Genomic DNA, 27,799 nt, shown 5'->3' on the forward strand with positions numbered 1-27,799 from the left:
TTACAATCAGCCTGAATCTAATGGGAACCTGCGTGTGTATGGCCACAATGGCCACCACTACTGGCCATACATTTGGTGTAGTTTGAGGCAGGAATCGGATCAGATCCGTATGGAGCCACCACCCCCCCAGGGGTAGGGTAGAGGATTGGTTGTTGTTATGGTTCCCCATGGCTGTCCTTTTGGGGACTGTGTGCTGGCTGAATTTTACAGCCTTGCAAGAGGAAACCAAGAGCTCTGTGCAAGAGGCTGCCTGAGGCCTGCAAACCGAGGAGCAGAAGGAGTTGGAATGGCCATAGGAGAAAGAGATGCAGGTCCTGGAACTAGAACAAGTGCTGGAGAAAGAGCCTGACCGGGTTCACAAGTTGCACCTGGAAATGAAGCAGTGTATGGAGAAGGAATTACAGGTTTGTGAGTTGCAGTTTTCCCTGGAAGTGGTATATATAGCTGGCAGCCACAGGAGCCTACACTGGAGCCATGCTGGCAGAGTGGCTCTGAGTCAGCAGGAGCAAGCATTTCCAGCTCCTCTTCTGAGGATGAGGAGACTGGGGCTGAACTTGCCATTCCAAGACTTCAGAAGGTAAAAGCCCAGCAGCAAAGAGTACCAACTAAGCCCCTGGTAGGTTTGCTAGGATTATGGGACATAGGAGTGAATGGCAACATGCTCTCTGGAGCAGAGGTGGAGATGTTGGCTGCCATTGCCACATGCTCCCCCTTGGGGCAGTGTCTTAAGACTGCCAGGATGGCAGGGATGAGGGGGGAGGCCTGAGGCCCCATGTGTGTGAACTGATGCTTGGACTGCGACCAGAGGGGACACCAGCTCCCTTGTTGGATGGCATGTGGCTTTTGGACAATATAAGAGACTCTGATGGAGCGGGGAGCAGTCTGGTTAAAATTATATGACTTATGCTGTTGCTGTAATTTGTTTGTGTGATATGCCTAATTCCTTGCACAGGAAAGCCTGTAGTGTGAATTGCAAAGTGAGGAAAAGGAGTGGAATGTTGGGCAAATGAGTTTGTAAAATTTGTGTTTTTTTGAGTTTGCTCACTTTTATTGTTAAAAATGGTGCTAGGGCATGACCTGTGGTGGCACAGTGGATAAAGCATCAACCTGGAACACTGAGGTTGCCGGTTCAAAACCCTGGGCTTGTTCAGTCAAGGCACATATGGGAGTTGATGCTTACTGCTCCTCCCCCCCCCTTTCTCTCTCTAAAAATGGATAAATAAAATCTAAAAAAGAAAAAATGGTGCTGGGCAGCTGTCTGTAAAATTGCTTTAATTACCTTTCTGCTTGGGAAGGGCCATTGTTATGCTAATGTCTCCTCCCCCTCCACTAGCATTTTTGCCTGACCTTGAAGGTAAATACACTTCATAAATCACTTTATTTCTTTACATTCTCTTTTATTATGTATATACATATATGTATTTGTTATTTATAAAGTACATTTCCTTATTTAAAAGCATATAAAACAAAAAAAATTCATGTGATTTCTGGGGGCCAGAATGGATTAACTGCATTTCTATTCATTTAAATGGGGAAATTCAATTTGACACATGAGCAAATTGAGTCACAAGCTCGCCCATGAAATGAATTAAACTTGTATGTCAAGATACCATCAGAAGTACTTTCTTTTCCTTTTCTGTTTGCCAGCATATATAGTTCCAAAGCATGCAGTCACTCCTACCACAAACTTCCATAGACCTTAGATCACATCACATCATATCACTGTCCTCCTACAGCTTTCAGTTTCCAATATAAACTCATTACCTTTGTTATCGCCTGAGCTATTATCATCTGGATTCACCCCCATTATCCACTCAGTATCCATGTCATACTGTTTGGCACACTGCTCACACAACTTTATCTCGCACACCCAAATTTTTCTGCATTAAGCATTTCAGACCCCACCTGTGTCTGAAATCTAAATAAAGACATTGTAATTAGATGATTTTACTTTGTTAATCCCACACATTTATAGTTGGGTTTCTCCAAGCTTATATAGTAGGATAAAAAATAAATAAACAAAATTACAATGATGGATAGTGAGTGCTATGATAAAATATTACGTATTACAATGGAGAAGCTAATAAAGAAAGGTCTTAAGAATACAGGCTCTGGAACCAGTCCAGCTGGATTTGAATTCTAGCACACCATTTGCTATTTGTAGAAGTTATATTCAGTCTAACTGAGTCTCAAGATCTCATTTGCAACTGGGAATAATAATCATTACAACTTCATAAGGTTATTGGGATAATTAAAATAGTCAATCTTCATAAAAACCCTGAAAAATAGCTAGCATAACCTCCATTTTACAGAGAAGGGGAAAGAAGCTTAAACAAGGCAAATAATGTAGCTAATGATTATGGTAGAACTTACATTGAGATAGTTGTCTCCAGGTCCAGTGGGTTTTATATTTCTTGCATACCTTTGGTTGGAAGGTCTCTGACATTAGCTATTGTTGTAAAAAAGATATTAGTTAGACTTGCCATTATATGAACCTCTTAAAAAGAAACATTAATGTTGCTGTAAAGATATTGACTGATCGGTAAGATAAGAGGGGTTATCTGGCTTCTCTTGATCCTCCTGTGATTTTGGTCTCTTATTCACAGCTCTCGGCAGACTGGTCTTGCTATTCCTCAGGTAGGTCAAGCCCAACTGTGCTCTCCACTTGCTGTTACTCCACCTGGAATTCTCTTCATGGCCCCTTGCCTAGGAAGGACTTTATTGAAATAGTATCACTTGCTCTTCTTATCACACTTCACTGCTATATTTTTCTATAATTATCACCATCTTCCATAATAAAAATTTTACTGGTTTGTTTGTTATATGCCTTTGCCCACTAGTGTAAACTCCATTATGCAAAGATTTTTTTACTGTGTTTACTCTGTGGTACTCCCAATACTCAGTGATTGGCACATAACAGATATATAATAAATGCTTGCTGAGAAAAATAGAGAGAAAAAGGTATATAGAGAAGAGGAAGAAGACGAGATAGGAGAAAGAGGAAGAGCAGGAGGAGGAGAAGGAAGAGGACAAAAAGGAGAAGGAAGATGAGGTGAAGGAGGAGGTAGAGGAAAAGGACAAGACAAGGACAAGAAGAAGAATGGAGAGAAAGGGAGAGAGAAGAGGAGGGAGGGAGAACTTGAGTTTAGACCCTATCGCTTACTTCGTAGGTGGATGAATTTAAATCACTTTGCTCTTGAGACACAATTTCTTTTTGTTTTTGTTTTTATTAAATTTATTGATCCCTGGCCAGTTTGCTCAGTGGTAGAGCATCAGCCCAGCCTGTGGATGTCTCAGCTTTTATTTCTGGTCAGAGCACACAAGAGAAGTGACCATCTCCTTCTCCATCTGCTCTTCCCCCCTTCTCTCTTTCTTTCTCTCCCCCCCCCACTCTCTCTGTCTTTCTCTTTCTCTCTCTTCCTATCCTGTAGCCATGGCTGGATTGGCTTGAGCACATTGGTTCTGGACACTAAGGATGGCTCTGTAAAGCCTTCTCCTTAGGCGCTAAAAATAACTTGGTTGTGAGCATGGCCCCAAATGGGCAGAGCATTGGCCCCAGAAGTGTTGCCAGGTGGATCCCAGTCAGAGTGCATGCAGGAGTCTGTCTCTCTATCTCCCCTCCTCTCAACTTGGAAAAGAAGAAAAAAAATTATTGAGGTGACATTGGTTAATAAGATTATATAAGCTTCAAGTGTGCAATCTATGATATATTATCTGTATATTGCATTACCACCCAAAGTCAAGTATCTTTTCATCACCATATATTTGACCCTCTCTACCCTGTACTACCTCTCCCACACCCCCTTGTCCTCTGGTAGCCACCATATTATTGTTTGTGTCTGCGAGTATTGTTTGTCTTATTTGTTCATTTGTTGCTTTCAGTGTTATATTCCACTGGGACTCAGTTTCATTTTCTTTATGATGAAGGCTTTAAGTTTAGTCATCACTAAGGTCATGAAACACTAAAGTTCCAGCAGTCTCTGCATTGTGATTCTATTCCTTTGTTTACCAATAGAAAGAGGGAGATAAACAGTCAGTGACAAGAGGAAAGGCTACACACGTCAAGGGGTTTTTATTCCTGCTCCTATCATCACACTACTGTGCTGAACAGTTAGCCTGACTCTGATGAATAAGAGTCTTTTCTAGATTGCATTGAGAAATTTCAGGAGAACTACCAATTCATCAGATAACGTATCTCCCCCACAAGTTTTTGTTGATATTTATAATTGTAAGGTAGACATCACTCCTGTGGCACCATCCCTTATCAAATTACAAATGTCCCTCAAAACCCCTTAGCAGTCAAAAAGGCATTTGAGGCAGCACTGTGAAAAAAAGTGGACTTTGGAGTCAAGAAGATCTGGATGGGAAGCCTGACTCTGCCATTTAATGGCTCTACGAACTTGAGCAACTGACTCATTTTGCTAAAACTTAGCTTTCTTAGTCTGTAAAATAGGGATAATAATAATAGTACTTCTTTTACAGGTATTTTGTAAAATCCTGCATTAATTGACTTGAAGTGATTAAAGCACTTAAAAATGATCAAGAAATTATAGTTAGTGTGCTCTTTTTAATAATATAAGAGTAAGTTTATCTGATACCAGTGAGCACTTAGCTTCTGGTACTGGGTTTACAGATAGGCACCTTCCAGATAAAGGAAAGAAATGTATATTCAGAACATAAGAGTAAAAAGCTACTTAGAAAGTCCAAAGGATGTTAGTGTGGGGAAAGGGGCAAGAATGGGTTGTGAAGTAACTGGGGTTCCTTAAGGAAGAAAGGGGTTAAAGGCAAACTCTTTGCAGTAATTGCAACTGGAACTCACTTTTCCAACAATGTTTTTAAACTTTTTGAAATGCACTTATTGTCTTTTTGGTGAACCAAGGCTACAGGTCACTGTAACTCAGTTACATATCATCTCACATCAAATTAATGCAGCGCTAGCAGACACAAGAGAACCCATCTCCCCTGCGGCCTCTATGACCATCATCCAGTGGCCCTCAGTTTTCGGTTCAGCCAGGAAATTTATCTGCAAAGGTCATAGCTGTTTGGGAAAAGCAAAAAAAGTACTAAAATCTAAGCCAGTGTCCACTCATTAATCATGCCTAAACGAAAACATTGCTTCTGTGTCGTAGAGCAGCCATCTTCTATATAAACAAGAGATGTTTTCTTTTTCCTTTGTGGTAAAAATTTTCATTTCAATGATTATGTCAATTTTTCAAAACTTCTTAAAGTACCAAGGAAAAAGAGTGGGAAATAATCAAGGAAAATAGCTTTCACTAAAAATAAAAAGAAACTGTATATAAATGTAAGTTGAGCATCGCTGTAAATTCCTGTCTCCTTATTAAGCCAGCTCCTCTTTACTAAACATTATGAAAGTATTTTTTCTATACTTTTTAATTTTTTCCCATCAGTTATCTATAACTGGGTAGTATTTTGTGTTATAAAACTATATATACTTGATAAGAAAAATAAAAATGAAACTTTGATAACAATAGAAATAGAAAATGACGTTGTCTTCCATGTATTGCCACTTGATAAACTACATATTTACTCTGTGGCCTCTTCCCAAATAACTCAGAATTTGGGTTAATGCAATTCTTGATTAAATATTTGACTTTTGAGGAATTTTAGCTATTTTGAGAACTTTATTACTCTGCTCTAAAATCATTGCTTCAAAGAACTGATACCCACATATCAGTCTTTTGGTGGTTAATTATTGAGTACCCACAATACTAAAGACAAACGTAGGCATTCTTTCCTCTTTGGCCCTATTGCACCCTGCATACAGGGCAGCACGTTTCACATTGCAGTTCAGCTGCCAACCCTTGAAAGCTAAAACTTCTTAATTTTATCACTATCATGGTGCCTGACACATAGTAAGTACTTCATTGACTGTCTTTTAAATTAATAAGTGAATAATTGATAAATTAGTCACCCCTGGGAAAGTTAAATTGTGTAAGGCTCAATTGATCTTACAAATTAGCTGAATAGATAAGATATGAAAAATTATATAACAATCAAGAGTCAAATTTACCTAGTTGCTTTCCTTTCCAGAGAAGAGAACTTGGGGAGTAACTATCGTGAAAGGAGGAGAGGTAAGACAGTGTGCTGGGTGAAAGTTTAGGCTCTAAAATCATCTGGAACTTGTTTGTTGTTTGATTCTCCCATTTTCCAGCTGTGCAAACATGGATAAGTTACTGTCAAAGGTCAATGAGACAATTACACATTTACTGAAATAAAAAGACAAAGTTGAATGTATCGCTTACTATGGGAAGAAAGAGGGATGCTGGTCAGGCATAGGCTCTGCGGGTCTTCTGTAGGATTTTGGGAAAGCATGTAGTTCTTGGAGACTCTTAAAGGCATGTAGAAGCCTGATTACTGAGGAATAAAGACTGTGGTTGATTAGTTGAAATTCAGAAATGCATTTATTAGAATGAGTCCTGATTGGCTGACTTTCAGAAGCTAAGCCCTTTCCCTGATTGGCTGGCTTATAAAAGTACACCCACAGAAGCAGTTGGTTAAGAGACTTGGTTTATATCTAGTTCTATTGACTGACTACCTGTTGCCATGGCTATAGAGCAATTAATCATTTTATTATGTTTGTGAAAACTTAATCTTTCTAAATTTCAGATTCCTTGTATATAAGCCTCACTGGAGTTTTATAAAAATTTAAAAAAAAACTTCACTAACAGGATTATTTTACTCACAATGTTTAAGACAGAATAAACAGTTTTGAATTATCTGGGACTCTACCTTCCTTCTACTCTACCTTAACTCACCTTAAATTCTGAAAACATGAGATAAATAGAATGAATGTGCTCTAGGACTGGGTGAACATGTAGAAATGTGATAGGATGGATTATTATCCCCAGTTATTCTCTCCCACCTTGCTATAAAATTATACATGACTTTACAGTATCACCCACTAACTGTATAGAGTCTGTTCCCCACTTGTATTGATATTGGTGTTGGCCACATGAATTATTTTAGCCAATGGATTATAGCTGATGTAATGCAAGGAAAACTTTAGGTTTGCTCTCAGGATTTGGCTTGGAATTTGAATCTCTATCACCTACCAGCAGAGTAATATACTCCATCCAAGAAGAACAAGGAGGCACTCAGGGAAGATCTGGACCCAACATGCAGATTGAAGCCAAGCCCAGCTCACTTATAAGTGAAAAAACTGCCTAATATATAAGGGGAAAAGAAGAGGCAGGTTCAGAATGGTTATAGAATGGAAAAGAGAAATAGAACAGGAATGGGGAGTAAAGAACCAGAGGAATAGATTAGCCTAAGGGAAATATTGCTGTTGCTTTATTTTGCTTCCACTGTACACAGAACATTAATATATAAATAATTTCTCTTCTCTTAAGTACAAAATAAACTAAAATTGGACAATCTCCTGTCTGTCACATTATCTATATTATAACAATGTTGTCCTAGAAACAGATTCCAAAACTTCTGAGAATGAATTAAGTCACACTTTCAAAGGATCAGTTAAGTTTCTTTGCATGAAAGCAATATAATCTGACATTGGTTAAACTAAGCCAAAAGAAAATTTATTATGGAATGTTATCTACCTTGTGGCATCAAATAGTCAAGATAGAAGTTAGAGAAGCTCTGAATATCTGTACATGAACTAACAGATAGTGTCACCCGGGTTGAATAAACTGCAATTATTTTTATCCTTATGTCCTTTCCCACAAATTTCCAAAACCAAGGCAAGTGAGATTGATTGCCTTGAGTTCTGCCATGTTTTTCTGCACCACCAGTTTGCAAACAATGGGGGAGAGATAAGTTACCCAGGGAGACTTTTCAATTGCCAAAAGGGAGAAGGAGGTCTGGATACTAGTTGGCAAAAATAACAGATGTACAGAGGGATAGCTCTTGTTTTGGTTCTTACGTTAATATGTATCTTGGCATGTCTTTCTCAATAAATACTTGTTAAATATTGAACAAATAAACCTGGAATGATCTCAGTCTCATTGACAATCCCCTCTTTTTCATCTTTTATAAACAGTAATATTAATAGCTGTCCTGCCCTGGCCGGTTTGCTCAGTGGTAGAGCGTAGGCCTGGTGTGCAGAAGTCCCGGGTTCAATTCCTGCCAGGGCACACAGGAGAAGTGCCCATTTGCTTCTCCACCCCTCCCCCTCTCCTTCCTCTCTGTCTCTCTCTTCCCCTCCTGCAGCCGAGCCTCCATTGGAGCAAAGATGGCCCGGGCGCTGGGGATGGCTCCTTGGCCTCTGCCCCAGGCGCTAGAGTGGCTCTGGTCGCAGCAGAGCGACGCCCCAGAGGGACAGAGCATCGCCCCCTGGTGGGCGTGCCAGGTGGATCCCGATCGGGCGCATGCGGGAGTCTGTCTGTCTCTCCTCATTTCCAGCTTCAGAAAAATACAAAAAAATAAATAAATAAATAACTGTCCTATTTTCCTCTCATTTGTCTTAAAAAATTAATTGGGGTGCTATGACATAAATCATTTAGAAAATTTAATACTTTACATAAACAAAAGAGAGTTGGGTGTTTTTTTTGTCTATGAAAACTTGCATTTGCTTGGCATTTCTAATGGACCAGCTACCATGATGAGTGCCTTACATAAATCATTACATTTACTCTTCTAACCCAGGAGGTACATGTTATCATACACTTCTCCCTTGCTTCCATTTAATAGATGTAAAAGCCAAGGTGTAGAGTAGGGGTCCCCAAACTACGGCCTGCGGACCGCATATGGCCCCGTGAGGCCATTTATCCAGCCCCTGCCGCACTTCAAAAGGGGCACCTCTTTCATTGGTGGTCAGTGAGAGGCCCATAGTTCCCATTGAAATACTGTTCAGTTTGTTGATTTAAATTTACTTGTTCTTTATTTTAAATATTGTATTTGTTCCCGTTTTGTCTTTTTTACTTTAAAATAAGATATGTGCAGTGTGCATAGGGATTTGTTCATAGTTTTTTTTATAGTCCGGCCCTTTAATGGTCTGAGGGACAGTGAACTGGCCCCCTGTGTAAAAAGTTTGGGGACCCCTGGTGTAGAGAATGGTATATGTATTATTTAAGGTGACACACTAAATGGCAGAATAGACATTTGAATTCAAAATTGCATGACTTCAAAGACCACATTCTTAAACCATTTCAATCAGTCTCTTGGACTTTTCTAATTCAAAAAGATCATACAGATTTCAGAATTATCAATATCAGCCCACATTATCTTTTAACACTACTAATGTGCAATATTGGGAAAATGGCCTATATCATTTGAGCTTTCTAGTTTAAATTATGAAAAAATACATTATATTGTAAAATCAAATATCATGCCTTTTAGAAAATGTTACCTTTAATTAATCTAATAAAACTCTGGCTAAACTCTAGAACAGCTTTGGTTATTTAAGTCAGATCTATTTTCCATAAGAGCCTTGTTAATTTATGAGTGTCTAGCTAATTCCTTTCATGAAAAAGATCATCTTTTCAGATTGCAAAAATTTTACAGTGACATTCAAAACAAATATCTTTTTGAAACCAAAACATAAACTTCACAGTTTAAATTATGTGTGCCAGATTACATCTCATAAATTTAGAATACTCTCTTCAAAAGATTAGAATGCAATGAAGTTAAACTGTTTATATTTGGAAATTTTGAACTTTTAGAAGAAAGGCTAACTGGTCCCCATCAGCTCATCACTATTTAAAACAGTTCATGTGTATTTAATGTCTATGAGGTTTTCATTCATCACACTGTGATGGTGTTATAGTAGAAACAACTTCAAAAATAAAAGTATACTTTGTTTTCACTTCTGCATTGTTTAATAACATTCTCAATTTATCTTCACAGTTAAAAGAAAAGCAAATTAGAATCCTTTCTTTTTCTGCAAGATGCTATTGCTTAAAAAAAAAAGAAAAGACTTGGAAGCCTGAATTACTTTGCTGAATAATAATTCAAACTTTCAATTTGGTTCAGCAAAATAAGCTTTGAGGAATAAGTAAATATGGCTTTTGAAGCTGAGGAAGTGCTTTGAACTAGTAATTATTTATCAACTAAAATGATTCCAGCTACCATTTTAAAAAGTCCATTTCTTAAGCAATTCTTTCAACAAGAAGTTCAGGAATAGAAAAGCTCCAGAGTTGTTCTTTTCAGCAGCTCATTGATATCAGGACTCTAGCATCTTCCACATATCATATATAGATGTTTGTCCTTGAACATATGCCCTCTTGGTTAATTCAGCAGTCTGGCATCACATCCTCGCAGTACAACTTCCACAAGCATAAAACAGAGTGTCTCTGCCTCCTACCCTCTCCTTTTTCCGAAAGTCCCTCAGATGGCCTTTATTCTAAGTCTAGTGGTCAGAAGAGATTCACTTGACTATTCTTAAACCCATCACAGGCAAGCAGAATAAACCAATTGCTTTAGGACAACTATAATTCATTCCCTGGGCTGAGAAAGGATCCAAGAACCCTTGAAACCTATGGTCCCACTGAATAAAGTTGAGTGTAATACACACTGGCATAAGGGGAGAATTATTATTGAATAAATGACTAACAGTATCTGTCATAGGATTTTAGCTACATTTTCAAAGCATTTAATTTTTTTCAAAAATTTATATATATTTTTTAATTCTCAAAATAATCCAGAAAAATGTAAAATAAGTGATTATTCTTATTTTACAAATGAGAAAACAAGGGCCTGGAAGAGCTGGTTTGCACAAGAGCATAAAAGTCACACACAGAGAAAAACTTGAATATATTGTATTTATTTCTTTCTTTTTATTTTTTTTTCTTTTTTTTTTTTCTTTATCTAGTCTTTTATTTTTTTTTTTTTACAGTGATTAAAGCCTTTAAGCAAACTCTTGGCCAATACAGCAAGAATCCATAAAAGAGTAGTGTCCTCCTTAACATGTTGGCTCCAACACCATGCCAAATCCCTGAAAAATGCAACCCAACCCCAGTTCAGTCTGTTAGGAGCTGTCACAAGGAGCAGGACTCCAGGAAAAGTCCACATCCAGGAAAAGTCCGCATGGCACTGGAATTGTTGTCACAATTCTATACTTTGCAGCTCACATCCAAGTCCCAATGACCACTGCTTCTAGCTGGTAATGATTCAGGTAGACTGGAAAAGCCATCTGAAGCATGTGTGGATATGGAGCTTCTGTTCTCCTCTGCCTGGAGAGATGAGACCAGGTTGCTTTTCCCTGGAGCTCTGCGACTGTAGCTTGGTAAAGAGAACCTTGGGATACACTAAGCTGGGTGGCAAAGGTAGATTCATAATAGAAGTTGGCAAAAGGGGGAAAGAGAGCTCTAAATTAGGAATAGGTCCCAGCCTGAAATATGAGTGGGGCATTGAGGTAGGAGGAATAAAGGAAACACTATATATTAAAAAAAGCAGCAGAAAATAGGACTATCAACACCCACAACAGAGATCTTCGAGGGAAGAATAAAAAACCTGACTATTCAGGCAAGACATAGTTAAGTGGCCCTTGTGCAAATGAGATCAGTTTACCAGCTTCTTGGAATAAATACCCTAGGCTTGTCCACAGTGTCGTAGATGGGGCTGACGGCCCTGGGCACCTTCAGCCTTCAGTGGCAAACCCCAGCATTCAGTGGCAAACCCCAGCATTCTAGGCAAGGTTAGGTCATAGGTGGCTGGAGCAGGGCTGGAAGAACCCTTCCTTAGAGGAGCAAAGGGGAAGCCTACCTTCCAGTGTCCCTGTTTCCTCACAGCAGAAGCATGTAAGTCTGGCAGGCTTTAGCTCAATGACCTTCCTTTCCACTATTGAAGCAGGACCCAGATGGCATCCTATGAGACCCCGTTGGGGTGTTGGAGCCTTTAAGGGCATATCCTAAAAGCTGGTAGTTCCCCTGATCTCTATTGGGCTTTTTCTGCCTCTAGGTATCATAAAAGCCATGCTCAGAAGATCTCGCTGAGGGGTTTGAGGATCCCCATCCGCCTATATAAATCTTTTCTACATATCTGAAGCTATTTGGAAAAAGACAAAACAGTGTTATTAGCTGGATCAAATAAGTGTATTTATATCTTAAATAATCACATGATGTTAAACAACTTCTAAGAAACTGTATTTATTAATTTCCCTTTTAAAACATGCAGGCAGTTATTTATTTATTTTTCTTAATACTTTTTTATTTTTCAATTATTGTTGATGTACAGTAATATATCAGTTTCAGGTATACAACCTATAATATTTATATACTTATAAAGTGATCACCCTGGTAAATCTAGTACCCATCTGACACCATACACAGTTATTAAAATGCTGACTATGTTACTTATACTGTACTTTGCATTCCCATGACTACTCTATAACAATCAATTTATATATCTTAATTCCTTCAACATTTCCATACAATCCTTAAACCCCTCCTATCTGGCAACTGTCAAAATGTTCTCTGTATCTAAGAGTCTTTTTCTGTTCTATTTATTTGTTTACCTTGTTTTTTAAAATCTACATTTAAGTGAAACCATATGGCACTTGTCTTTTTCTATCTGACTTATTTCACTTAACATAATACCTACTAGGTTCATCCATGTTGTGGATGCCAAGATTTCATTCTTTTTTATGGCTGAGTCATATTCCATTGTATATATGCACCACTTCTTTATCCATTCATCTATTGTGGATACTTAGAGTATTTCCATATCTTGGCTATTGTAAATAATGCTGCAATGAGCATATGAATGATGGATATATACTTATTGCCATTTTATAATTCATATTTTTTCTTCTTCTTAAAGAAGACCCTTTAACATTTCTTGTAATACTGGTTTGGCAACAGTAAACTCCTTTACCTTTTTCTTGTCTAGGAAGCTTTTTATCTGTTCCCCAATTTTAAATGATAGTTTTGCTGGGTAGAGTAAGCTTGGTTATAGGTCCTTGCTTTTCATCACTTTGAATATTTCTTGCCAATCTCTTCTAGCCTGCGAAGTTTCTGTTAAGAAATCAGCTGACAGCCATATGGGAACTCCTTAGTAGATAGCTAACGGATTTTCTCTTGCTGCTTTTAAGATTTTCTCTTTGTCTTTAACCTTTGACATATAATTATGATATGTCTCAGTCTGGGTCTTTTTGAGTTCATCTTGTTTGGGACTCTCAAGTTTCCTGGACTTGTATGTCTATTTTATTCACCAGATTAGGAAAGTTTTCAGTAATTTTTTTAAATAGGTTTTTAAATCCTTGCTCTCTTTCTTTTTTTAACATCTTTAAATTAACAATTACCCTTTATGGTTTTCAAGAATATGTTACTTCTAGAAATTTATTCTCTAAGAATATATATATGTACACCAAGATGTATGTACAAGGTAATTTATTGCTACATAGTTATAGTAATAAAAACTTAGAAACAATATATACTACCATCAGAAGAAGCACTGTTAAGTGTATATAGTGAAACTTGAGACAGTTCTTTTAAAATTTGATAAATATGCACTGATGAAGATGTATATCATTGATTGTTATGTTTTATCCTATATTCAATTTTTGCATTGAAAAACACGTTATATGAGCATAGAAAACTTTCCGAAGGACACACAGAAAACTATTAACAGTCAAACTTATAGGTATGAAGAATAAAATGCCATACTTTTAACTTTATAAACTTCTATGTCTTGGCTAAGAGTTATGTTTATCATTTTAAATAATCTAAAGCAGTGGTCCCCAACCCCTGGGCCATGGACCGGTACCAGTCCATGGGCCATTTGGTACCAGTCTGCAGAGAAAGAATAAACAACTTACATTATTTTCATTTTATTTATATTTAAGTCTGAACGATGTTTTATTTTTAAAAAGTGACCAGATTCCCTCTGTTACATTTGTCTAAGACTCACTCTTGACGCTTGTCTTGGTCACATAATACATTTATCCGTCCCACCCTAAAGGCCAGTCCGTGAAAATATTTTCTGACATTAAACCAGTCCATGGCCCAAAAAAGGTTGGGGACCACTGATCTAAAGAGAAAAATGTAAACAAGTATAATTTAGAACATTGTAACTTATTATTCGTTGTTTTTCATTAGAGTGATTTGATAAAAGATATTGTAGAGAAGCAGTAAAGTGTAATGATGAGCAAACTATCTAGGTTTAAATATTAGCTCTGCAACTTACTAACTCTATATCCTTGTTATTTAGTTTTTCTGTGAATCAGTTTTCTCATCTGGTTAGTGGAGATAATCATAGTTGTAACTGAGATTGTTATTTTGGTTTTTGTGACAGAGAAAGAGAGAGGGACAGGTAAGGACAGACAGACAAGAAAGAGAGAGAAGCATCAATTCTTTGTTGCAGCTCCTTAGTTTCCTTAGTTGTTCATTAACTGCTTTCCCATGTGTGCCCTGACCAGGGGACTACAGCAGAGCGAGAGATCCCTTGCTCAAGCCAGTGACTTTGGGCTTCAAGCCAGCAACCTTTGGGCTCAAGCCACAAATATGAAGTCATGTCTATGATTCCATGCTCAAGACAATGACCCTGCACTCGAGCTAGTGAGCCTGTGCTCAAGCCAGATGAGCCTGTCCTCAAGCCGGTGACCTTGGGATTTTGAACCTGGGTCCTCCACATCCCAGTCCTATGCTCCATCCACTGCACCACCACCTGGTCAGGTGCAACTGAGATTGTTATGAGAATAGAAAATAACACATGAAAAACTCTAATTTAAAAGAGTATCTGGAAGGGGGAAGGGGAGATAGAAGTAAGTATGGGAGCTAAATGGTGATAGAAGGAGACTTGGGCTTGACTGGCTTGAGAGCAAGCTCACCAGCTTGAGTGCAGGGTTGCTGGCTTGAGCATGGGATCATAAACATAACCCCATGATTTCTGGCTTTTACCTAGAGGTCACTGGTTTGAGACCTAAGGTCACTGACTTGAGCCCAAGGTCGCTGGTTTGAGCAAAGGGTCACTTGTTGTGCTCTAGCCCCCTGGTCAAGGCATATCTAAGAAAGCAGTCAATAAACAACTAAGTAGACTAAGGAGCTACAATGAAGAATTGATACTTCCCATCTCTCTCTCTTCCTGTCTGCCTGTCCCTATCTGTCCCTCTCTCTGTCTCTCTGTCTCTGCCATAAAACAAGAAGGATACTTAACTTGGGGTAAAGACAAGACAATATACAGATGATGTATTATAGAACTGTACCACTAAAACATGTATAATTTTATTAATCAAAGTCACCCCATAAAATGAATTAATAAATACCATCTGAAACATAATAAGGGTTCAGAATATGTTAATAATTCATAGAAAAGAAGTACAGAAAAAATAGATTCTTTAATGAAAATGGTCTAGCTCATTGGTTGAGTGTGGATTAAAACTCAGGCTGCCTGGTTTGGGGGCAATTACCTTTAAATGATAGACTTTTTTCTTTCTCTTTTATATCATCACTCTTAAATCTCTGAAATCAGTTCAATTTCTTCCTTTCTTTAGGAAAGAAGAAACTGTCATCAGCATTCAGGTGGCATATATAGAAAATCATGAGAAGAAAAACAAAGAATCAAGAAAACGTTCAAGATACAAGGACAATAAATAAGTCATTCAATAAGCCCAATAATTTCCTAAAATCTTGTCTTAAATTTAGTCTCCTATAGTTGTCAGCAAGACGCATGCATGATTAACTGTGAGAAAATAGAAATCTGCTAGCAAAATTTAATCTTAAAAAAAATGTGTTATGAAAAAGAATTTTCCAAAATATGACAAACACATCATGTCAAATTTATAGAAGAACCCCAAATCTCAAGCAATTGTTCATCATGGGCTAAATCACACACATTTATGTTCTCAAAAAGATGCCATACTAAGCTACCATGTGCAAAATAGTACATGTGAATATCAAAGTGCTTCTGTGAAAGGCTTGAGTTTTTGGAAAACACATAATTGCTTATCACATATTAGGTATTCAACAAATATTTGTTGAATGAATTCATGAATGTATACTTCAAATCTGACTATGTAATTGCATCTCTGCTGGTTGTTCATTTCTAATGTACTTGAAAATCTTCTTTCTTATTTACTACCCCACAAAATAAAACAAAAGGAGATTTTTAATTTAATACCATCTGAATGAATGGCCAGTATTTCCATTTTTCTATTGACATAAACACTAAATACTGAGAAATACTGTTTTCCTACCTAAACAAACTCCTCTAATTTTCAGATAAAATTTCATGGAAAAAGAAAGGGAAAGAGAGGGATAAATATATAAAGAGAGAAAAAAAGAAAGGTTCTGAGGTATGTCTGCAATTTAATTACTATATATAGCCTTGCCTTTCAGGTCTCAAAATAATTTCATTCCTTCCTGCTTTTTGCTTTTCCTAAATATTTTATTTATTTGTTTTACAGAGAGGAAAGAAGGACAGGGTGAGTGAAAAGTATCAACTCATGGTTGCTTCATTTTAGTTGTTCACTGATTTCTTGTTGTCTATGCCTTGACTGGGCAAGCCCAGGGTTCCAAACCAGTTACCTCAGCATGCCAGGTCCACGTTCTATCCACTGCACCACCACAGGTCAGACCCTGCCCTTGTTTTTTCTAAGTACACAGTAGTTTAGTTTCCTGGGTAGATTGCTGACGTCCACAGTCCCTGAATATCATTTTCTTTCCAATCAAATAACACCTACCTTGTGTTGTTTTTCTCTACCAACCCAGGCCTGGGAGAGTGTGCCTTCTTTGACCCATACTAAAAATAGAAAGCAAAAGATTGGGATTGATTTTCATGACCTTTCCTTTCATCTTCTCAGCCTGAAGTATGAAGCATAAAACAGAGTGCACTTCTTTTTAATTTCTTTCATCCAAACTCAACCATTTTTGCAGCATCCACTAAAAAAAAAAATCTATGGAAGTTCCACAAATGATATGGAAACTGGAAAATCCTAAAAAACACTTAGCTATTGTATATAGCTCTATTTGTGGCAGACTCTTAGGACTTAAAATTAAGAGGAGAAAAGGTACAAAGCTATAAATACAAGATTAGAAGCCACTATTTCTGAACTTAATCGATTTTCAAGTGCGTTAGTCAGAACCATTCAATTACCTAGCCTGACATGTTTGTGATTTACACTCGTTTATCCTGTTCTGTTATCAGAAAAATCATTTCAACACAGTCATCATTGCCACAGTGTTCTTTCAGTATGATGCTGTCATGTATATAATCATCATTTCAATATTATTTATGTTTTATTTATGTTACCAAATTCTGCTTTCTAAAAAATATATTTTTATATGTTACAGCCTATTTTAAAACCTATACAATATTCTAAGTTTTTTTCTGGGTGTTTCACAATTATCTTTGGATAAAAGCATTAAGGATTTGATTAGCTTAACTGTGTGTACTGTCCTTCTGGATGATAACCATAGGCTCTTCAGTTTTCAGTGGCTGCGTCCGCAGTGCCTGACAACCCTGACTCCAACTCAGCTGCACAACCTGTAGGTTTATCTGCTTCCTTCATATTGTAACCAAAGCTAGGTAATTTGTTGTTTGCCTTGTTGTTTCATTTAAAACATAAATATTCTTGGAGCTGCAAGATAGCAATGGAGTAGGCGGATGTACCAACTTTCACCTCCCAGAATCAAAGTGGATTACAACTTAATTTTAAGTAATATCATCTGAAAAAACCAACTTGAAATAAACTAAGAGAACTCTTTAACCAAGGAACACTGAAGAAACCACACTGAGACTGGTAGGAAAAGCAGAAACATGGAGAGGGCTGCCCAGCTCCCCAGAGCAAACAGCAGCCCAGAGAGACTCACATGGCAGGAAGAGAGTTTAGTGAAGAGGTGAGGGTCCTGAGTCCCAGGAACAAAGCCCCAGCCTGCAGCCCCAGAGCCTAGAAGAGGCATATGGACAGTATTTAGCTGTGAAACAAGTCAGGATATTGTTTGTGAGAAAGAGACAGATTTCTCAGACCCAGGATTCTTCTTAAAGAGACCGCACAGAAAACCTCTTTCACAACCACCCACCCAGGGTTCGGGGGATGGGAGAAAGGAGAGGACCGAAGCAGTGGGAAGAGAGTGTAATCTAGGAGGCACAGGGAGAAACACTTTGAGGGATAGCCACCCTAACCCCTGGGCTGAGTCAGTTCCCAAATCTGAAGTGAATATTTTCCCTGGAAACAGCAATACCAGCAAAGGGAAGCAGGACAACAGCCAAACAAGCTCTCCCCTGGCATTCAGAGCAGAGTCACTTAGAAGGAGAGAGCTTTCAGAACTACAGTATAGAGTGTTAGGGTCTGAGCTGCAGCACCCCCACCCACATGGCTGAGGACTAGCTGGAGAGCTGGTGGCAGCAGGACACAGAAGCGCGGTTCTGTTGGCAAGGGCAGAAGCCTGCTGGCCACAACTGAGGCCCAGGTGTAAGCTCAGTCCTGCCCTGTGGGGCAGAGAGGACACACAAAAGTGGTCAGACCCAGCTGTGGGCCCACCTGCAATCCCACCTGCGGGGGGAAGGGCGGAGCCCCAGAAGGGGTGGAGACCCACAGCTGAGCAAGGGCACACGGGTGCACAGCCTTGCCTGGCTGGCAGAACCAAAGCTTGCAGCAGACTGGAGCCAGCTCCTACCACAGGAGTGGGGTGAAACACCAGAGCAGGCAGAGACACACAGCTGAGCAAAAGTTCTCACCCCTGCCTGCAGTGCTGAGGCTTACAGCCCAGGTGCAGCACATAATACCATCTGCGGGGGCAGGGCAAAGGCCAATGCCGCTGAGGCTTGTAGACCCAGGCACGTGATTACAACCCCTTCCACGGAGGAGAGGCAGAAACCACAGCGACAGCCTCAGTGGCCTGGCACCAGCAACACCCATACCCAAATGCCCTAGGCAGCAGCAGCAGAGGGGGTGGTGGGCCTGCAGACAGACCACCCCTATGGAACACAGAGGCCACACCCATTGGACTCCAGAGGCCAAAACGTTCTTATACACAGACAAAATGGGAAGGCAGAGAAATGCAACATAAACAAATCAAGAGAAATCCCCAGAAAAGGACCTGAATGAGTCAGAAATAACCAAATTACTGGATGCAGAGTTTAAAATAACAATTGTTAGGATGCTTAAAGATCTTAGAACAACAATAGATGATCGTTACAAACACCTAAATAAAGACATAGCAAATATAAAAAAGGACATTGAAATAATAAAAAAGAATCAGTCAGAAATGACAAATACAATATTAGAAATAAAGACCATAATGGAAGGAATTAAAAGCAAGATGGATGAATCTGAGAATCAAATCAGCGAGTTAGAGGACAAGATAAATGAAGGCATGGAAGCAAAGCAGAAAAAAGAAAAGAGACTCAAAAAGTCTAAGAGAGCTCTGTGACAACATGAAGAGAAATAACATCCACATGATAGGGGTTCCTGAAGAAGAAAGAAAGAACAAGGGATAGAGACTTTGTTCAATCATATCATAGCTGAAAACTTCCCTAAATTAGTTCAGGAAAAACTCTCACAAGTTCAAGAAGCACAGAGAACTCCATTAAAGAAAAACTCAAAGAAATCTACACCAAGACACATCATAATTAAAATACCAAAACTAAGTGATAAAGAGAAAATATTAAAAGGTGCTATCACCTACAAAGGAGCCCCCATAAGAATGACATCCAACTTCTCAACAGAAACACTTGAGGCCAGAAGGGAATGGCAAGGAATATTCAAAGTAATGTAGAACAAGAGCCTACAACCAAGACTACTTTATCCAGCAAGGCTATCTAAAATTGAAGGAGAAATAAAAAGCTTCCCAAACAAAAAAAAAAACTCAAGGAATTCACTACAACCAAACCAATGCTGCAAGAAATGCTAAGGGGCCTGTTGTAAACAGATCAAAGGGGGAAAAAATATAGCAAAAGAGGAATACAGCTTTAAAGAATAAAATGGCAATAAACAATTACATATCAATAATAACCTTAAATGTAAATGGATTAAATGATCCGATCAAAAGACATAGGGTAGCTGCATGGATAAAAAAACAGGACCAATACATATGCTATCTACAGGAGACATACCTTAAAACAAAAGATGCACAAACACTGAAGGTAAAAGGATGAAAAAAAATATTTCTTGCAAATGAAAATGAAAAAAAAGCTGGGGTAGCAATACTTATATCAAACAAAATGAACTTTAAAACAAAGGCTATAGTAAGAGATAAAGAAGGTCATTACATAATGATAAAGGGAGCAATCCAACAGGAAGATATAACCATTATAAATATCTACACACCTAATATAGGAGCACATAATTATATAAAGCAGGCTTTGATGGATATAAAGGGTGAGATCAACAGCAATACTGTAATAGTAGGGAATTTCAACACCCCACTAACATCACTAGAGAGATCCTCAAGAAAGAAAATTAACAAAGAATCAGCAGATTTAAAGGACACATTAGATCAACTGGATTTAATAGATATCTTCAGAACCTTTCACCCTAAAGCAGCAGAATATACATTCTTTTCAAGTGCTCATGGTACATTCTCTAAAATAGACCACATGTTAGGGCACAAAAGTGATCTTAACAAATTTAAAAAAGATTTAAATCATATAGAACACTTTCTCTGATCACAATGGCATGAAACTAGAAATCAACCACAACAGAAAAACTAAAAAATACTCAAACACTCAGAAACTAAATAGCATGTTATTAAAAAAACAAAAGGGTTAACAATGAGATCAAAGAAGAAATTTAAAAATTCCTAGAAATAAATGATAATGAGCATAAATTAACTCAAAATTTATGGGACACAGCAAAAGCAGTCCTGAGAGGGAAGTTCATAGTATTACAGGCATACCTTAAGAAGCTAGAAAAAGCTCAAATAAACAACTTGACCCTGCATCTAAAAGAACTAGAAAAAGAACAGCAAGTAAAGCCCAGAGGTAGTAGAAGGAAGAAAATAATAAAGATCAGAGCAGAAATAAATGACATGGAGGCTAAAGAAGCAATACAGAAAATCAATGAAACCAGGAGCTTGTTCTTTGAAAAGGTAATCAAGATTAATGAACCTTTAACCAGACTCACCAAGAAAAAAAAAAAGAATAGACTCAAATAAATAAAATTAAAAAAGAGAGTGGAGAAATAGCAACTGACACAACAGAAATACAAAATATTGTAAGAAAATACTATGAAGAACTGTATGCCAAAAAATTAGACAACCTAGATGAAATGGACAAATTCTTAGAAACATATAATCTTCCAAAAATTAATCTGGAAGAATCAGAAAACTTAAACAGACCGATTACAACAAATGAGTTTGAAACAGTTATCAAAAAACTTCCAACAAAGAAGAGTCCTGGGCCTGATGGCTTCACAAGTGAATTCTACCAAATATTCAAAGAAGAACTATCTCCTACCTTCTCAAGCTATTTCAAAAAAATTCAAGAGAAAGGAAGACTTTCAAGCTTCTTTGATGAGGCGAGCATAATTCTGATTCCAAAACTGGGCAAAAACAACACAAAGAAAGAAAATTATAGGCCAATATCCCTGATGAATTTCCTGATGCTAAAATCCTCAACAAAATATTAGCAAACCGAATCCAACAATATGTAAAGAAAATCATACATCATGATGAGGTGGGATTTATTCTGGAGAGGCAAGGCTGGTACAATATTGCAAATCAATCAACGTGATTCATCACATAAACAAAAGGAAGGAGAAAAACCACATGATAATTTCGATGGATGCAGATAAAATCCAGCACCTATTCATGATCAAAACTCTCAGCAAAGTGAGAATACAGGGAACATACCTCAACATGATAATGTCCATCTATGACAAATTCACAGCCAACATCATACTCAATGGACAAAAATTAAAAGTAATCCCCTTAAGATCAGGAACAAGGCAGGAGTGCCCCCTTTCACCACTCTTATTCAACATAATTCCGAAAGTCCTTGCCACAGCAATCAGACAAGAAGCAGAAATAAAAGGCATCCAAATTGGAAAAGAAGAAAACAATCATTATTTGCAGATGATATGATATTGTATATAGAAAACCCTAAAGTCGCAGTCAAAAAACTACTGGACTCAATAAATGAATTCAGCAAGGTGGCAGGATATAAAATTAATATCAGAAATCAGAGGCATTTTTATACACCAACAATGAACTGTCAGAATGAGAAATTAAGAAAACAATCCCCTTCACTATTGCAACAAAAAAAATAAAATAAAGTACCTAGAGTAAATTTAACCAAGGAGATTAAAGACTTATACTTGGAAAATTATAAAACATTGATAAAAGAAATCAAGGATGATACAAACAAGTGGAAGCATATACCGTACTCATGGTTAGGAAGAATAAACATCATTAAAATGTCTATATTACCCAAAGCAATTTATAAAATCAATGCAATACCAATTAAAATACCAATGACATACTTCAAAGATATAAAAAAAATATTCCAAAAATTTATACAGAACAAAAAAAGAACACAAATAGCCTCAGAAATCTTGAAAAGAAAGAATAAAGGGGGAGGTATCACACTTGCTGATATCAAGTTATACTACAAGACCATTTTACTCATAACAGCCTAGTACTGGCATAAGAACAGGCAAATAGATCAATGGAACAGAACAGAGAACCCAGAAATAAATCCACACCTTTATGGACAACTGATATTTGACAAAGGAGGTAAGAGCATACAATGGATTAAAGACAGCCTCTTTAACAAATGGTTTTGGGAAAATTTGACATCCACCTGAAAAAAAATGAAACTAGACCACCAGCTTACACCATTCAAAAAAATAAACTCAAAATGAATAAAAGACTGAAATGTAAGTCGTGAAACAATAAGCATCTTAGAAGAAAACATAGGCAGTAAGCTCTCCGACATCTATCACAGCAACATATTTACTGATTTATCTCCACAGGCAAGTGAAATAAAAGACAGAATAAACAAATAGGACTATATCAAACCAAAAAGCTTTTGCACAGCTAAAGACAATAAGAACAGAATAAAAAGACAAACTACACAATGGGAGAACATATTCAACAATACGACTGATAAGAGGTTAATAACCAAAATTTATAAAGAACTCGTAAAACTCAACACCAGGAAGACAAACAATCCAATCAAAAAATGGGTGAAAGAAATGAATAGACACTTCTCCAAAGAGGACATACAGATGGCCAATAGGCATATGAAAAAATGCTCAACATCACTAATCATTAGAGAAATGCAAATTAAAACCACAATGAGATATCCCTCACACCTGTCAGAATGGCACTCATCAACAAAACAACACAGAATAAGTGCTGGCGAGGATGTGGAAAAAAGGGAACCCTCCTGCACTGCAGGTGGGAATGCAGACTAGTGCAGCCACTGTGGAAAACAGTATGGAGATTCCTCAAAAAATTAAAAATCGAACTGCCTTTTGACCCAGCTATCCCACTTTTAGGAATATACCCCAAGAACACCATAGCACTGTTTCAAAAGGAGAAATGCACCTCCATGTTTATGGCAGCATTGTTTACAGCAGCAAAGATCTGGAAACAGCCCAAGTGTCCATCAGTGGACGAGTGGATTAAAAAGCTTTGGTACATATATACTATGGAATAATACTCAGCCATAAGAAACAATGACATCGGATCATTTACAACAACATGGATGGACCTTGATAACATTATACTGAGCGAAATAAGTAAATCAGAAAAAAACTGAAAACTATATGATTCCATACATAGGTGGGACATAAAAATGAGACTCAGAGACTTGGACAAGAGGGTGGTAGTTATAGGGGAGGAGGGGAACAAAGAAAACCAGATAGAAGGTGACGGAAGACAATTTGACTTTGGGTGATGGGTATGCAACATAATCAAATGTCAAAATAATCTGGAGATTTGTTCTCTGAACATATGTACCCTGATTTATCAATGTCACCCCATTAAAATTAATCATAATAAAAAAATTTTAAATATATAAAAAATAAGTAAAGCATAAATATTCTTGTTTATTACAAACAGCCCTATACCAATACGTTTTGGGGGGCAGGGTGTCTCAATTAAAAGAACTGCTCCTCACTGCGCAGACCAATACTTTCTTTTTTTTTTTTTTTTTTTTTGACAGAGACAGAGAGGGAGTCAGAGAGAGGGACTGAGAGAGGATAGACAGACAGGAAGAAAGAGAAGCTTCAATTCTTCATTGTAGCATCTTAGTTGTTCATTGATTGCTTTCTCAAATGTGCCTTGATGGGGGGGGTGAGGTACAGCAGAGCAAGTGACCCCTTTCTCAAGCCAGCAACTTTGGGCTCAAGCCAGAGACCTTGAGCTTCAAGCCAGGAACCTTTGGGCTCAAGCCAGCTACCATGGGGTCATGTCTATGATTCCGTGCTCAAACCAGCAACCTCAGGGTTTCGAACCTAGATCCTTCACATCCCTGTTGGACTCTCTATCCACTGTGCCACCACCTGGTCAGGCAGACCAATACTTAATAAGAAATACAATCCAGGGCAACACATATATGTTCTATGTAAACAGTAAAAACAGTAGGCTTTGGAACCAGAGATAGTATCGGAAGCTTCTTCTCCCCAATAATTTTACATCTAAATTGAACAAAGGTGTTTTAAATTAAAAGGAGGAGGAAGAGGAAGAGAAGGAGGCTGGGTAAATAACTTTAAATTTTTTTCAACTGTAAGGTTTTATTATTCTGTTAAGAGTGAAAGGTGAGGCTTCCACAGTATGGCTGGTGACATTAGTTAGCTCTCACCCTGCTCTCTTGAACAGAGAAAGAGTGGACTATAAGAGACTGAACTATATCTGCCTCTATTTCAAACAGATTCATGTTTAACTTTTACTCAAAAAAAAAAACAAACAAACAGGTAAATGTTAAAAAAATTTAATATCTCACGGTGGCCAGGACATAGAAACAACCAAAAAGCCCATCAATAGATGACTGGATAAAGAAGATGTGGCACATATACACTATGGAATACTACTCAGCCATAAGAAATGATGACATCGGATCATTTACAGCAAAATGGTGGGATCTTGATAACATGATACGAAGTGAAATAAGTAAATCAGAAAAAAACAGAAACTGCATTATTCCATACGTAGGTGGGACATAAAAGTGAGACTAAGAGACATTGATAAGAGTGTGGTGGTTATGGGGGGAGAGGGGGAGAGGGAGAGGGAAAGGGGGAGGGGGAGGGGCACAAAGAAAACTAGATAGAAGGTGACAGAGGACAATCTGACTTTGGGTGATGGGTATGCAACATAATCAAACCACAAGATAACCTGGACATGTTATCTTTGAATATGTGTATCCTGATTTATTGATGTTGCCCCATTAAAAAACTAAAATTATTAAAAATTTTTAAAAAAAAAGAATACAAAGAAAAAAAACATTGGAACAACTAACAAAGAAAAAGTGAATAAATAATTTAAAAATATAATATTCAGTATATAAAATCCAAGAACAAACTCTTATCAGATTTATAAGCATATCCTTTGAAAAGTTAAAAAGTTAAAAGTATCTAGGAAATGTTCTCTGTTAATTTTAACCTTCAGCTCTGATGGTCAGGGCAACAGATCTTTGTAGAATAAAGGAACTGAATGTGACTAGTCTGAAAAAAAATTTAATATCAAATTATAGCAAAAAAAATGAACTTGATCTTTAGTAACAGATGGAACAATCTGCAGCAGTGGCTGGGAAGAGATTCACTTCAATTGGTTTTTTGTGGTTTTGGTTATTTGCTAGTTTCACGGTGATGGAAACTATTGGAATTCTGGTTTTCCAGGCAGCAATCTGACATAATCAAGGATCTAGGGATCTTCGCACCATCTCTAGATCAAGTGGGACATACTTTTGAAAGATGTGCAATAATCATAAGTATGACAAAAACTGACAAGCAGGAAGCATATGTATTCAGTGAGAGAAACAAGTTTGACACAATTCAAAGCTTCTTTTATTCTGGTAAGAATTTTATCAAGCCTTCCCACCAAGGATACCCACACTGGAATTTCAAGGAAGAAATAGTTTCTTGACCCAATTCTCCCAAATGGAGCAGCATATTGTATGGGATGTATGAGTTCTGACTGTTGGTACTTGTATACTTTGGATTTCCCAGAAAGTAGGGTAATTTGTCAGTGAGATCAAATCCTGGAAATTCTGATGAATGAGTCTGACCCAACAGTATGGACCAGTTCTATGTGAAAGATGGTATTACTTCAAAGGATGAAACTCATGAGACATGATGCCAGGTTCTGTCATTGATGCCACGACATTCAATCCTTGTGGGCATTCAACGAATGGAATAAAATCAGATGGCACTTACTGAACTATTCACATAAAACTCCGGAACCAGAATTTTCTTGTGTTAGCGTTGAAACAAACTTAAGTCAGACCTCCTATGATGACCTAATCAGGAAAGTTGTGAAAGTCTTCAAGGCAGGAAAATTTGTGACGACCCTGTTTGTAAACTAGAGTTCTGAATGTCATACAGTGCTTTCTTTGCCCCAGAGGTTGAAGGTTTTAAACATATTGATTTCCAGAGTGCTATGTTCAATAATTACAACCAGTTTTGCTAAGAAGGAGCAACAACAGCAGTGTTGATTTAAAAAAGAAAAACACAAAAAAGGAACACACATAAAGGAAGGTGGTGGCTGATTTTTAAATATTGACACTGGGGGCCATGTTTTCTATAATCACTATCATGTAGCTGCAGAAAGCCCTAGACGTATGATAGTATTATAGTTTTGAATTGTATACATTATTATATCAAGAAATTAGATATTGTGCATAAGTGTTCTCTTCTGTGTTTAAGTATTCTATGCTACTCTTGTTGTGAAATTGAAGTTCATGTAGAAAAAAGCTTTTCCTGTACGAAACACTTATGACCACAATTCCATTTGGTTTATGTAGAGTGTAGTATTTCTTTAGGTACCATCCAAAATTCCCCACAGAAAAGGCTTTTATCTTCGTTAGGTGTTGGCTTCAACCTAACCATCCAAGACTATTTTATTAAATCACTGCCAAGATATTAATCTAGTTACCATATTTCCCCATGTATAAGATGCACCTTTTTTTCCTAAGACTTTGGGGTCTAAAAACAGGGTGCATCTTATACAGTGGTTGTAGGTTTTTTTACTTGCATTTCCCACTTTTTTACACTTGTTGAGGAGTTGTATGAATTTTATGATGAATGAAACTTGAGTTCAATAACTTCATGTAATACTTTTTTTCTCAAATTTTAGGCCCCAAAATTAAAGTGCATCTTATACAGGAGATTGTGTTATACATGTGGAAATACAGTGTCTCCAATTTCTAGAACGAATTCTCGACTAATATTATTGAAACCAATTTTTACTCCATTCAGATGTTTTTGCAGCAGTAATTTAAAGTTTTCTTCCATAAGGCGAGTTCTTTTAGGAAAGTGACTGCCGTTATCCATTTGGTGTATTTCTATTTTAACATCATTGCTTCCTGCGCTTGTGTTCCTTTCATTGATTTTATTCCTCACCATGGTGTCTCCGTTCCCAACCCCACCCCAATAAAGCAATACACTGTTAGACTGTGAATTTATACCGATCTTATACCATAGAGGGGGTATGGGGGTAGGCCTTATGCTTAAGTTTTTTTTAAGGTCAAGATCTCTTTTTTATTGGCATTGGGTTTTTTGGAAGATAGTGAAAAATTAAACTAGTGTTGATTAGCAAGGAAGTACATGGATTAATATTAGAATATACTGGCAGAACTCTATGGGAACTGCATGCTAGTCTGTGCCCTCCAGTAAATAAGATCAATTTCTCAAAAAAAACAAAAAAGAATAAAAGGTGAATGAATGACTAAACAAAATAAATTGGGTTTATTCTAATGTAAACAAAGAAATAGCGGTACCTATTCT

The 27,799-nt window shown here is 37.5% G+C and overlaps 1 pseudogene; it reads left to right on the forward strand.

The window, feature by feature from the left end:
- The first annotated feature begins 305 nt into the window (after positions 1–305).
- Positions 306–26,508, forward strand: LOC136330003 (S-adenosylmethionine decarboxylase proenzyme-like; annotated as a pseudogene).
- The last annotated feature ends 1,291 nt before the right edge of the window (positions 26,509–27,799 follow it).

Source organism: Saccopteryx bilineata, chromosome 3 (assembly GCF_036850765.1).
Source record: "Saccopteryx bilineata isolate mSacBil1 chromosome 3, mSacBil1_pri_phased_curated, whole genome shotgun sequence".
NCBI classification, from domain to species: domain Eukaryota; kingdom Metazoa; phylum Chordata; class Mammalia; order Chiroptera; family Emballonuridae; genus Saccopteryx; species Saccopteryx bilineata.